Genomic DNA, 14,911 nt, shown 5'->3' with positions numbered 1-14,911 from the left:
CTTTACTGGCCACAGAGACAGACCTCAGGAGCTCCTCTGAGCCCCCATTTCCTGAGGGTAAAGGGGATAAGGGCAGTACCTCTCCTAACAAAGCTGAGGACCAAGAGATGAATGAGTGATATTCTCCCAGCTACTGTCCTCCATGCCTCTTCTTGGGCATGGCCCTCATCTCCCAGGCTGTGGCTCCCTGGTTAGTTCTGCTGATGCGCACTTTCCCCAGGGCCCTCCCTTCCCTTAGCTCAGCCTGGAGCCCATATCTTATCGCCATGTTTGTCTGAGAAATTGCTGTGGCCTCTTCTCCTGGGGTTGACATCATCCCTTTCCTGGCTGATCTCTCCAAGGACACACCTTTTGTCCCTGGGGAAACCTCTGGCCCAGCCCCTCTGTGCACAAAGTGTCAAGCTCTCTTTCTCTGTAAAAGCTGGCCAGTCATTCAGCTGCCAAAGTCCTGGGCCTGGCCACTGGCCTGCTGGGGGACAGTGTTCTCACACGACAAAGAGGGACTATCCCTGTTGACTGGAACTGAGCTCTCTCCCATGGGGACCACCAAGTAGCCAAATGTCTTCTCATTGTCTGGAGAAGAGGCAAGAACTAATATAGGAGGTAGGGTGTGGCAAAGCTGTCTGGGGAAATAGGTGGGACCTGTCAATCACAAGACCCAGGGTAATGTGAGGAACCTAAATGTAGAACTTCTCACAAGCTTCCATGAGATGTGGATGGCATTAAAAATGAGGCCATTACGGAAAGCCACTATAGTGCATGAGATTGCACAGTAGCTCATGCAGCATCTGAACACTGCATGTATATTTATTTTTTACTTTTACCCTCTTTTTCTCTTTGTTCAGCCCAAATTCACTCTGGAGAGCTGGTTTCTCCCATACCTGTTTACTCCACACTTTTCAAATAAACTTTTGGCACTATTATTGGCTTGTTTCATCCAATTCTTTAAGGCAAGAAGGACTTGGAATACTTTAGTTGGCAGGCCATTTCTAAAGAAACCACCCTAGAACAAACCTACTCCTGACCTTCACAGAGAAAGAGACATTTTCAGAAGCCAAGTTTTAGGTCAGTAGAGTATTCCCCTGAGCATCACACCATGACAAGGGACAGACAGCTACATGGAGAGGAGACAGCTGCCCTGGCAGGCAGACCAGAAGGTGACCCACCCACTGGCCCTGCTCAGGTAACCTGAGGACACAGTATCCCCTAAGGGTACTGCCAGCCTCAAGGTGACCACCCACAGAGCAGGCCAGGGGACACCTCAAGTCTCTACAGCATGTGCTTGGCGAGGATGGGTTGCCTGAGCTCCCAGGAGAGTTCTCAGGGCAGGTGGCACTGCAGAGCTGGAATACCCTACGGAGGGTTCAGGAGCTGCCCCAGGACATTCTTAGCTGTTGTTCCTGGCAGCCTTCCTGCACCATTCTCTGGTCAGATCGCTTCTGATACAGGAAGCAGCAAGTGCCCTCCTTTGATGACTCATCTGTCCCTAGATAGTTACTTGTGTCTGAGTCTGCACAGGGCCCAGGGTGTGGGTGTCGCCAGCCCACAGACCCTTCAGTCTGTAGCTTCCTGGAAACTGGGTAAGATATTTGCAGGCTCCAGGCTTGGTTCCTCTTTCCAGAGTGAGGCATATTCCTCTCTTTTAAATCAGCCATGTGGACCAGGAGCCAAGCGAGGTGCTGGACTGAAGGGGTACTACAGGGACTGTCAGTGCAGCTGACTGAGGCAGATGTGGTGCTGCAACGAAGCTATGGCAGGGTGCCGGAGCAGTCGACTCAGGCAGCTGGACCCCAAAGGGTGCAGAACGGAGCTTTTCAGGGCAGGACTCTTGTCACACTCATCACTGTGTCTCTGGGGATGAGGGTGACAGCCTAGCTCACTGGAGTTTGAGAGGAGACACACTTTCCACTCAAAACAAAGGAGGCTTTGTGCAGCAGAAAGAGCACAAGGCAAACAACAGTGACTATGACAGGGGACAGACTAGGCCATGTGTATGGCCTTGTTCATCCCTTGCTGCCAGAGAGGCAATGGGAAGCCACAACGGCAGGACCTAAGGCCCTATCCCACTTTGGGCTGCTGAAACAGACTCTGCAGGCTGTGTGGCTTAAGCAACACACATTTACATTTTTATTTGTGAGCCTGGAAGTCCAAGGTCAGGGCACCACCCTGGCCTCTGGTGAGGAATGGCTTCCTGGTTCATCACAGTGCCTGTGTGTGGCTCACACAGTGGAAAGTGATTGGCTCTTTATGTCTTCTCTTATAGAAGTACTGTATTAGTTTGCTTTCTTGTTACTGGAACAGAATACCAGACCCACAGTTTAAATGGGGAGAAGTATAACCTGTCTCATGGTTTCAGGGGATTCAGTTCATGGTTGCTTGCAGCAAGGTAGGAACATCATGATGGAAGGATATGGGAACAAAGATACCTTGGTAGCTGGGAAGCAGAACAGAAGAACAGTGTCAGAAAGGAAGGGGCCACAGACCAGATATAGACCCCAAGGCCATGCCTCCATGACCCACCCAGAAACCCCCAGGAATATGCTCCATCAACCCCCAGGCAACTCTCAAGCCAGTCAAGTTGATTCAGTCAAGCCCATCACCTCGAGGCCCTGATCCCAACCACATGGCCTCCATGCAGGTGGCCCCATCACCCTCAAAGACCCTGCCCCCTCACACTGTCCCTGAGACTGGGGCTGCAACATGTGAATTTGGGGGGACACATCAGTTCCTATAAGGTCATTACTTGCAAAACAAGTCTCCTGGGACTCTGATTCTTCCCAAGAGGTGGAGAAGAGGGGGTTGTTGGTGGCTCGTAAGAAGGGAAAAAGAAAGGAAGAGAGACAAGAGATCTGGCTCAGGTGGATGCAGAATTTAGAGCCTCTTCATGGGCTGGGATGGCTGTTACTCATTTTGCCAGGGCACTTTGTATGCTTGTGCCCTTCTGACTCCAGAGAGCCCACACCTCCACCTGGCATAGGCACACAGAGCCAGCTGCCCTCCCCCCAGATGGAACCAAAGAGCTGGGAGCCGAGCTCAGTCTTCCTGCCAGGCCCTGTGTACCCTCGAAGTCCAAGACAAGAATCCCAGCACCCACAGGATCCACCCAATGCATGTAAAGTGGATGACTGACTGAACTCTGGACAATGAGAGGTAGCACACACATCCCAGACCCCTCACTTGCTCCAGGGGCTCAGACTCCTGATCTCCCCCTGTCACCCCACAGTACCAGAGATTTCTAGAGGAGGTCTGCAGAGTGACACCACCAAACACACCACTGAGTTCCTTGATAACCAGCTAACTCCTGACCCAGTGGCCTGGCAGGGTCTTCCTGGCCTAAGACCCAAGTTCTTCATTTTCCTTGGGAATTTTTGGTTCCCATTTCTCTGGCTTGGGTGGTTCATCGTGTCCCTGGTCACAGCCCCTGCTCTGACCCCATCTCTCCCATCTCTGACCTGGAGCCTGGCTTCTTATGGCAGTACCTACTCTACTGGGCCCTCCCTCTCTTCTTGGACTCTGCTACTCCTTACAGGATGAATCTAGGCCACAGCCTTACCTGGTGTATTCTGCAGGGCAGCCACAAACTTCTCAGGGCTTCTTTTCAAGGACCCATTGTCCCTTGCTGGACCATGAAGCCTGAATTTCCATGAACATCTACTTGCCTGCCACAGCCTGATTTCTCCACCAAACTGTACATGGTGGGTTTGTCCTCCAGGGTGCCCTGACCCTACATGTGGCCAATAAAGGCCATGGGAGACATCTGGGAAAAGTTTCCTCAACACATTGGGCTAAAGGGTTGTAACTGATTTGATGAGTTGTCCTTTCTGATATTATGAAAATGAGAGTGTCTATGAGTCATTAGAGACTCAAAAGCTAAAGAGAAGCTATATCAGGAACATCAAAGTACTAATCTTGGAATTAAACCAAGGACAGCCCAGCAACAAAAATAAAAATGAGAAACCACTTAAGCAAGACACAAAGACAGACTTCCAGTTCACCAACAGCAAAGTCCGGGGGAAATGAGATGGAAAAGTCTGACAAGCAACCACCAGGACACCCTGGACTCATAGCACAGGAAGTACCAAAACAGATCAATCAGACTCTAGAAAAATTCAAAACAGAAATAATTTTCCAGATAGCTACAGAGATGGAGAGCACAATGAAAGAAATGATTAGAGACTCAAGAACAAAAACTGACAAAAAAAAAAAAAGTAGAAGAGCTCAGAACCATGATAGAAGCCATGAAGGCCCAGCATAGGAAAGAAATAGAATCCATGAAACAGATTCAAACAGATAATCAGGAGATTAAAAACTCTACTGAAAGATTTGCAGCAAGATAAATGAATGTGAAGATAGAATTTCAGGTGTAGAAGATAGGATTGCAGCCAGTGAACTTGAAAAGAGAGATCTCTTAAAAACAGTAAGGGATCATGAGAAATTGATCCAACAACTCCTAGATAATGCAAAGAATAATAACATAAGACTGATAGGAATCCATGAAGTAGCAGGAGAAAATACAAATGTCTTTAAAAAAGCTTTTCACAAAATTAATGACAGAAAACTTCCCAAACAGAGGGGAAGAATTTGACAGATAAGTGAGGCATATAGGACTCCAACTAGCCATGATCAAAAAAAAAAAATCTACACTTAGACATATAATAGTCAAGATCCCAGAAACCCAACAGAAGAACAAAACACTACAAGCAGTTAAAGAAAAGAAAAAAAGGAAAGTCCATCAGAATAACAGCAGACTTTTCAACACAAACCCTCAGGTCAAGGAGAGCCTGAAGAGAGGAATTTCAAGCCCTCAAAGAAAATAACCTCCAATCTAGGCTGATGTATCTGGTAAAACTGTCTTTCAAAATAGATGGGGAAATAAGATACTTCCACGGCCAAGAGCACCTGAGCAACTTCATGGATACCAAACCAGCACTACAAACAATTCTAAACATGCTGGGTGTGGTGGTGCACGCCTATAATCCCTGCACTCAGGAGGCTGAGGCAGGAGGATTGCTGTGAGTTCAAGACCAGTCTGGACTACACAAGTGAGTTCAGGTCAGTCTCAACTACACAGTGAGACCCTGTCTCAAAAAATAAATAAATAAATACAACAAAAACAAACAATTCTAAACAATATCCTAGAAAAAGACAATGAAGATCACAACACCATGAAGCCCAAAAGAGCAAATCAATTAGGCAAGGCAAGAAACTAAAGGGAGAGGGGGGAAAATTAAAAAGAGTCAACAACAGGACAATAACATGACAATGATAAGTCAATACATATCAGTTATAGCCATCAATGTCAGTGGCCTCAATTCACCAATCAAGAGAAATAGATTGGTAGAGTGGATTTAGAAGCAAAATCCAGGCCAGAGATTTAGCTCAGTGGTTCTGCCTCCTGCTTTGTAAGTGCAAGGACCAGAGTCCAATCCCCAGTACAAAAAATAAAATAAAAATAAAAAAGAAGCAAAATCCAACAATATGTTGTACACAAGAAACAATACCTAGTGTAAAAAGAAACCCATAGACTGAAAGTGAAAGGATGGAAAACAGTTCTCCATGTGACAGGAGCCCAGAAAAAAGCAGGGGTAGCTATCTTATTTACACACAAAGTAAATTGCAAACCAAAACTGATTAAGAGAGACAAAGAAGGCCACTACATCCTTGTAAAGGGAACAATTCAAGAGGAAGAGATGACAATTATAAATATATATTCACCAAATATTAATGCCCCAACTATATAAAACAAATATAAAGGAGCATGAAAAACCAAATAAGCACTAATACAACTGTAGCAGGGGACCTAAATACCCCACTATCACAAATAGACAGATCATCTAGACAAAAAAATCAACAACAAAATACTAGAACTGAACCAAGCTTTCAAACATGTGAATTTAACAGAAGTCTACAGAGTGTTCCACCCCACAAATTAAGAAAATAGATTCTCTTCAGCTGCACATGGGTCATTCTCCAAAACAGACCACATACTAGCTCATAGAACAGGTTTCAATAAATGCAAAGGAAACAAAGTTATCCCACGTATATTATCAGACCATAGTGCAATTAAGCTGGAGATCAATAGCATAAGAAACCATAAGAACTTCACAAACACAAGAAATTGAACACTCCCCTGAACAATCAATGGGTCACAGAGGAAATTAAAGAAAAAATTAGTCAGTTTTTACAAATAAATAATAATGCCAATACAACATACAGGAATCTATGGGACACAGTGAAAGAAGTTCTAAGTGGAAAATTCATAGCAGTGAATGCCAACACTAGGAATACAGAGTGAGCTCAATTAAACAACCTAATGATGAATCTTAGGCTCCTAGAAAAAGAGAGCAAGAAAAACCCAAAGCTCTTACAAGGGAGGAAATTATAAAGATCAAAGCAGAAATCAATGCAATGGAAACTAAGAAAATAATACAAAAAAAATCAATGAATCAGAGTTAGTTTTTTGAAAGAATAAATAAAATTGATACACTCTTAGTCAATCTTTTGTCAAAAAAAGGAAAGAAAAGGCTCAGATCCATGCAATTAGGAACAAAAAAGCTGAAGCCATAACAGATCCTTCAGAAATCCAAGGATCATCAATACCTACTTCAAGAACCTGTCCTCTAATAAAATGGAAAACACAGAAGAAATGGACAGATTTCTAGATACTTATGAATTACCAAAGTTGAACAAAGAAGATAAAAAAATTCTAAACACCCCAATTATAATCAGTGAAATTGAAAATATAATTAAGAGTTTACCAATGAAAAAAAGCCCAGGTCCTGATAGATTCACTGCTGAATTCTACAAGACATTCAGAGAACTACTGCCACTATTCTTTAAACTTTTCAATGAAATTGAAAAGGAAGCCATACTTCCAAATTCATTCCTGGAAGCAAGTGTTAGTTTGATGCCCAAACCAGGGAAAGACCCAACTAAAAAAAGAGAACTACAGGCCAATCTCCTTAATGTACATAGATGTAAAAATTCTTAATAAGATACCGGCAAACAGAATACAGAGGTTCATCAAGATCATACACCCTGACCAAGTCGAATTTATTCCAGGGATGTAAGGATGGTTCAACATATGTAAATCAATAAATGCCATACACTATATTAACAGAGTCAAGGACAAAAACCATATGATCCTCTCAATAGATGAAGAAAAATCATTTGACAAAATTCAATATCCATTCATGATTTAAAAAATAAACCTGAAGAAAATTGGAATAGATGGTCTTTATCTCAACTTGATAAAGGCATCTATGAAAAACCAACAGCCAACACCATATTAAATGACGAAAAACTGAAAATCTTCAGGTTGAAATCAGGAACTAGACAAGGATGCCCATTATCACCATTTCTGTTCAATGTGGTTCTGGAAGTATTAACCACAACAATTAGACAAGAGAAAGAAATTAAAGCAATAAAGATAGGAAAGGAAGAAGTTAGACTGTCATTATTTGCTGATGACATGATACTCTACATAGCAGACCCAAAAAACTCTGCCAAAAGGCTTCTAGACTTAATTGACACTTTCAGCAGAGTAGCTGGATAAAAGGTCAACACTCAAAAATCAATAGCCTTCTTGTACATAAATAACAGACTCAGAGAGAAATTAGGGAAACAATTCCTTTCACAACAGCATCCAAAAAAATGAAGTATCTAGGAATCAATCTAACAAACAAAGCAAAAGACCTTTACAATGAAAACTACAATACTCTGAAAAAAGACATCGAAGAGGATATAAGAAAATGGAAAGATATCCCCTGCTCCTGGGTAGGAAGAATCAACATAGTAAAAATGGCCATACTACCAAAACTGCTATACAGATTCAAGGCAATTCTGATTGAAATTCCAACACTATATTTCACAGAACTAGAAAAAATAATCCAAAAATTCATTTGGAACCAGAAGGGACCTAGAATAGCAAAAGCAATTCTAGGCAACAGAGACATGGCAGCAGGTATCACAAACCCCAACTTGAAACTATACTACAAAGCCACTGTGATAAAATCAGCATGGTACTGGCAAAGAAAAAGACCAGAGGATCAGTGGAATAGATTGGAAGATACAGAAACAACTCCAGATGTACTCAGTTAGCTCATCTTTGACGAAGGAGCCAACCATCCTCAGTGGAGTAAAGATAACTTTTTTAATAAACTGTTTTGGAAAAACTGGATTTCAACCTGCCAAGGATTAAAACTAGACCCTTATGTTGCACCATGCACTAAACTAGAATCCAAATGGATTAAAGATCTAAATATTAAAAAAGAAACACTAAACTTGCTGGAAGATAGGTTAGGCAGAACTCTGGAAGACATTGGCATAGGAAAAGACTTTATGAACAAATCCTCAGTAGAACGGGAACTAGCACAATGAATCAACAACTGGGATCTCATCTTATTAAAAAGCTTCTGCACTGCAAAAGAAACCACCAACAGAGCTAAGAGACAACCTACAATGTGGGAAAAAATTATACCAGCTGCTCCTCAGACAAAGGACTATTATCTAGAATATATAAAGAACTCAAAAAAATCAGGCCCCCCAAATATAAGTCCCAATTCAAAAATGGACATATGAAATAAACAGACATTTCTCAGACAAAGAAGTAAAAGCAGCAAATAAATATGTGAAAAAATGTTCCACATCACTCGTCATTGGAGAGATGCAGATGAAAACAACAATGAAAGAATGGCTGCTGTCAAGAAATCAACCAATAACAAATTCTGGTGGTGTTATGGGGAGAGAGGAACCCTTCTCCATTGTTGGTGGGAGTGCAGACTGGTGCAACCACTATGGAAGTCAATGTGGCGATACCTCAGAGAACTAGGACTAGGGGTTCCATTTGACCCAGTTTTCCCTCTGCTGGGTATCTTCCCAAAAGAATTAAAAGACTCATGCCACAGTGATATATGTGCACCCATGTTTATAGTGACACAGTTTGTAATAGCTAAAATTTGGAAACAGCTCAATTGCCCATCAGTTGGAGACTGGATAAAGATGTGGTTTTTCTATAAAATGGAATACCACTCCTCCATAAAGCATGAGAAACTAGAGTCATTCATAGGAAAATGGATACATATTGAGGCCGTACTCTTTAGCAAAGTAAATAAAACACACATGTGTGAACACCAAAATACTTTTTCTGGTGTGAAAAACTCCAAGTGTAGATATGATCCAAATTGTATATCTGATAATGTGAAATAGGAAGAAAAGGGCTAAAGGTGTAGGGAAAGTAGGAAGGGCAGAGGAAAGGAAATAAGGGAAAAGAAAAAATATGAGAAAACAAAAAAATGGAAACAAAGTCTTTGTAAACAGGGATGGGTGGAGGGGTTAAAGGGAGGGAAGGGGTATGGGAAAAAAATGAGAACCAAGATTTGTCATGTCAAGGCACAAGATCTGAATGATAAATGTAACTGTACTGTACACTTAAAAAAGTACCAATAAACTCAAAGAGAAAAAAATAAAGTAAAATTAACATATAAATTAGTGGGTTTTGAACAATGAAGATTACATAATACAATAGATATCATTGGTTAAAGATCTCCGGAGGAGAAATTGATGGGTTTTTTTTGCTATTTTTGTTTTGTTTCGTTGGTATTTTTGCTTTTTGATTTTTTCAGAGATTGCAGTTCACTGAATGAGAAACAATTCTACCTCAAGAATGAGCCACGGTGACCCTGCCACCAGCAAGCTGGAGGTGAGTTTCAGATTCAACCTGGCTACATCCACTCTCTCTCTCTCTTTATTTCATTTCATTTCATTTTTGCAGTTCCAGGGATCAAACTCAGGACCTTGTGCTTTCAAGGTAGGCATGGCACCACTGAGCTAAATACCAGTCCTACACCCACTCTTATCTGAGTTTGCAGCCTACTGGGGCCTCCCCAGGCTGCAGACTTCTAGCCAACCATTGCCTGAGCCAATTAATTCCTTAAACTCCAGTCCCTTCCCCAATCTCAATTGCCACTCAGTTATGTGAAGATGGGACCCAGGTTCACTCTTGGATAACAAAAGCTCAGGTGCCAAAGTCCCTGTGTAAGACAGTTTGCACATCATCCTGCACACTTTAAATCATCCCTAGAGGACTTGTAATGCCTAATATGATGTCAGTGCTGCGCAAATGGCCATTATACTGTATTTTTCAGGTAATAAGACCAGAAAAACAGTCTATAGGTCCAGTACAGGTGTGATTTCTTCTCAGGCTGCTTTCTAAATGCAGTTAGTAGAATGCATGGGTGGGGACCATGGGTACAGAGGGCCAGCTCTATATACGCATCCTACTGGTTCCATTTTTCTGCAGAGTCCTGACTAGCGCACTGCTTATTCCTCTTTATCCTTCTGTGCTGTTGAGTGCTTTTTGTTTTCCTGGCACAATTTTCAAGCTGAAAAGTTAGAGACAACTCCCATATGGAGACAAAACTTAAGAAATCTCACAACTCCGTGGCTCTATCTTTAAACACACAGGTCCTGAGGTCACAGCTAGCAGACAGGAAAGGAGATTTGGGGGTGGGAGGCTCCTCCAGTGGGGCTACACAGAGGTGGCTTTGACATGGCCAGGGATAATGTAGACTCACTGACTGGACATCTCCCCACCCAGAGCCCCCGGGTCAGGAATTGCTGGGACCCAGCCCACCCTCCCCATGGGAATGTTCTGCATTCCTGGGAAGCCACATACTTGGAAGAAGAGATAGTGCGGAACACAGGAAGCGCATTCTCTTTCTGGCACGATTTCCCAGAGCACCCTGTGGATGGTTGACTTTGAAAGACGCAGTCCAGAGGCTGCAGGACAGAAGGCCCTTGCTCATGCAGGCACTCCCAAGGCCCTGTTTTCTCAATCAGGGGTCTCAACTTCCCTGGCTGCTTCACACCCTGACTGGAGGGAAGGTCCAATGGCTTTCTAATGGGCAGCTCCCTGTTCATCTGATCAAGGCCTCAGGCAGTGGCAGACCTTTCTGGGAATAACCTCCTGTGAGCAGCAGTGTCCTTCTGTAAGTCTCCCACTATGTGTGTTCCACACCCAGCTCCCCAAGTCCTGAAAACAGCCTTGCTGTCTGTTAAATGAAGGAAAGCCCTGAACAACATAAAGCCACTTCCTCATGATACTGAGATTATAGTTATACTGGAATTCAGTTGTTGAGGAGTCTTGCACTGCCTTATTATTTTTGTGATGTCATCTACTCATGCAATTACGTGTCTGTTAGATTTCTAGCAGCCCCACATTGCCAGCAACCCCAGAACACAGTCTGAATGGACAGTGGGGTAGAAAGAGGGACGGAGTATGGGCATGAGGAGAGGTGATGCAACAAGGCAGGGAGGACCTAAGACAGTGGAGCACTGCCCCTTCCACAGCTTCCCAAATTGTAGCAGTGTCAGGAGGAGAGGGAGGAAAAGGCAAGAGGAGAAAGGTGTCAGCACCCACACAGCCACCTGCTGGAGCTCACCGACCACAGCTTTTCAATCACCCTGGTCTCAGGCATGTTTTGGGAGCAGGTGTAACTTCGACAGTTACATCCTTTTTTTTTTTTTTAAGAGTCCAAGAGGAGAAAGGGCTTTGAGCCAAGAACTTATTTCTCCCCAAAAGTAAGTCTCAGCAGGGCTTTTTAGTTTTATCACCTTTTAAAGCAAGTTTCCTCCCTCCTACAAACCTTTTGCAGGGAGGTTTCCTGGGAAGGTACTAAGGAGATGCTGTTGAAACTGTTGAATTAATTGTCATTACCAGCCTGCCTCTGGCCTAAGTGTGATGTTTCTTCTAGGAGCCTGAAATCACTGCATACATGCTAACAAATGGAGCAAGTGAAAACCACTTCACCCAAGGAGGAAAAGTCAGCAGTGTGCAGATTTTCTGAGAAGTTGCCATAGAACTCCAGCCAAATCCTCACAAAGCCGGTATGTCCGGAGCAGCCAGCTGGAGCCTTATCACTCATGGGGGCCCCCAAAGCCAACACCATGGGCAGTTCTGTGAGTGGTATCATCTCAAGAACAATCAGCTAATTGCTTTGTTAAGAGTGTTCATTCTGACACAAAGTTTTTGAAAACTGCTTTAAAGTCATTTATTCTGAATCTGAGGCTGGAAATGCTGAAGGAAAGAATCCAATAAAGCCATCCATAAAAGGCTTGAGGAAATCGATTAATAACTTTAATTCAAAATTCTTTTTAAGGGCCAGGGATTTAGCTCAATGGTTCTGGCACCTGCCTCACAAGCACAAGGACCCAAGTTTGATCCCCCGTACCAAAAAAATAAAACAAACAAACAAACAAAATCCCTTTTAAGGTTTCCAGGCAATGGCCTTGGAAGTGGCTGTCATTATCAATGTTGTTTGCACTAAACTACAAAAGCGGATGTTTCAAAATTCAGAAATTTAAATCACATGTTACCAACTTGAGATTACTCCTGGCATCATGCTGCTTGACCTGGCAGCCCTGGAAGGACAGAGGAAGGTGGGAGGAATTTCCAACTGCCCTGGAGCAGTGCCTGGTGCCAAGATGTCCCAGCCAACCAGAGGGAGAAGCCCTCTGCAGGCCTTACCAGGCAGATCCCACTGAGGTGCACCAGACCCCAAGGCTCCAAAAGATTCCCCCTTGTAAATCAAACACAAATTCCTTTCCTGTGGCTCATTAATAAAACATTGGGGTGTGTTTCCATTTGGCTGTTTAGAGATCTGAAAAGTTCACGAGGACTGTTCACAAAAAGGAGAAATTTTCTGATTTCAGGATGCTGTAAGAATGAGAGGCCAACGAGGGACACTGTGCCCCCCTAACAAACCCCCAAAGGTCTCCATCCCTGGGGTCCCCTAGGCAGAGGTCCTGCAGAGGCATCTGTGTGACCTAGGTTCCCTGAGACCCCAGCTTCCATTAGAGGAGATGCCATCTGCCCCAGTCCCTGATGATATCAACAGAGCCACATAGGGTCATGAGAGCAAACTCTGAGGCACCTGGGATGGGCAAGGTGCCTTCTGAATGTGTCCAAAAGGACAAAATCAGCCACAAGTCAAATATCAATGAAACATGATGATATTGGGAAGTCAGGGCTTAAGGACACACAGCCACCACCTCAAGGAGCTTGGAGTGAGGAATGAAAGTACACACTAGGCCAGGGCAGGCAGTACGGGCCAGGCACGGATGGCTGGGCAGAGCCAAGAGGACCCCAAGAGATGGGAACCTGGAGTCACCTGGAAGGAGGTGCAGGGCAAGCACAGCAGCCATCAGTCAAAGGCTCAGCAGAATTGAAAGGCCACAGGGAGGCAGGAGCCTGGTATGGGGAGGAACCACGCTAGTCAGAGGGAGTGGGAGGCGATGAGGACAAAGGGCCACAGGAGTAGGATCAACTGGGGAAGGGGTTGGCACTCTGCAGCCCTTGGGTCACATGTGTAGTGCCTCCTGTTTTTGTAACCAACATGTCACATGAAAGGCTTGGTGCAAAGATCCTCAGATAAAGGCCCAAATAAAGCCAATAAAGACCCAGACTCCTTTCATCGTTAGCATCTGAAAATGGACCTACTGTGTCATGATCCTAACAAGCCTTTCAGTGCCCTGGACTTTACACATTAAATTGTCCATACTGGAGGCAGATGGGCAGGGGAGATCTGTTCATTCTACCAGGAAAGCAAATGCTGTCTTCAATGCCCCTCACATCCTCTCTTCCCAACCTACTTCTCCCTATCCGTTTGCCCAGAAGTGGGTGTCACAGCCAGGAAAGCTGTGACAGAGGTTGTTCAAATGAGCCCAGTCTGTTTTCACTCTCAACTGCTGTGAAACACAGTGAGAAGCACATTCCTACCATGGCCTAATAAGCGGGATAGTAGGGCAGAAGTTGTTTCCACAGCTTCCACAGTGCACTGTACTCTGCCGTCTTGTCGCCTGTCTTCTAAGTACCATCACAACAGCCCCTAAATTAATCTGGTGACTGGGAAAACCCAGATGTCCTCATGCAAGTCGCTTTCTCTCTCCCCTTCCTTGGCCCTCCCTCCATCCCTCCTTCCTCCCTCTTTCTTTTCTTCCAAGAAGAAAGTGCACAGAGTTGACAGCAGTCATCATCCACCCTTAGGAGAGAGGCCCAGGCAGTTCTGTGGAATTCTCAGGACAAGGCGGCCCCTTCAGAGGAAGCCAGGGGCCTGTGAGGGACAGCGGTGTGGTGAGAATTGGAGGTCCTTCACTGAAGAATGGCAGTGTCTGACGCAAGACAGGATGGGGTTCAGGGCACCCACTCCTGCCTGCAGCTTGGCTTCGCGAGAGTCGCGCCCCAGGGAAAGTGTGCACCACCCCAGCTGTCCCAATCTCTCTTGAGCCAGCTGAGTGAGAGGATTCTTAGTATCCAATGCTCAGAGTGGAGAGCTCTGTTGAATTTTACCCACTGGTTTTAAAAACCTTTAGAATCAACCAAGTATTGGCCCCAGTTTCTAAGAGGCCTGTCCTGTGAGCTGCCGCTGCCAAGTGCATACCCACGGAGGTCCCCAACCTTAGAAATACCCAAAGCCACCCCTGCCTGAAGAGCACAGAAAGAAAAGCAAGGCGAGTCCTTCCTGAGCCCAACCAAGCCCGCTTCTGCAGGAAGAGACACCAGAGGCCGCACAGCTGAGGACACAGATCCCAGGGTGATCCCTTTAGGACTGAGAAGGCCCCCTGTCCCTCAAAGATCAGGAAATGAAAATGACTTGGGTGCTGACAGAGGTCCAGCTCATGACGAGAGTGCTGAGCTCAAACAGAGCCACAGTGACTGTCACCCGCAACTGTCCCCGCGCCCCGCCGTCCTGGTCCTCACCGAGGTTGGTGGCACTTGGGCTCAGAACAAGCAAGTGCTCGGGCTGGGCGGGCGGATGACGGGCGGTACTATTAGCCAATGAGGGGCAAAAGGGACGTGCCCCGGCGGGGCGGGCGGGATGGACTGGGCGGTGCCACTGACTGGTGCGGAGCG

This window comes from Fukomys damarensis, unplaced genomic scaffold (assembly GCF_012274545.1).
Source record: "Fukomys damarensis isolate Sample0158 unplaced genomic scaffold, DMR_v1.0_HiC HiC_scaffold_1, whole genome shotgun sequence".
In the NCBI taxonomy this organism is placed as follows: Eukaryota; Metazoa; Chordata; class Mammalia; order Rodentia; family Bathyergidae; genus Fukomys; species Fukomys damarensis.
This window is presented reverse-complemented; position numbering follows the sequence as displayed.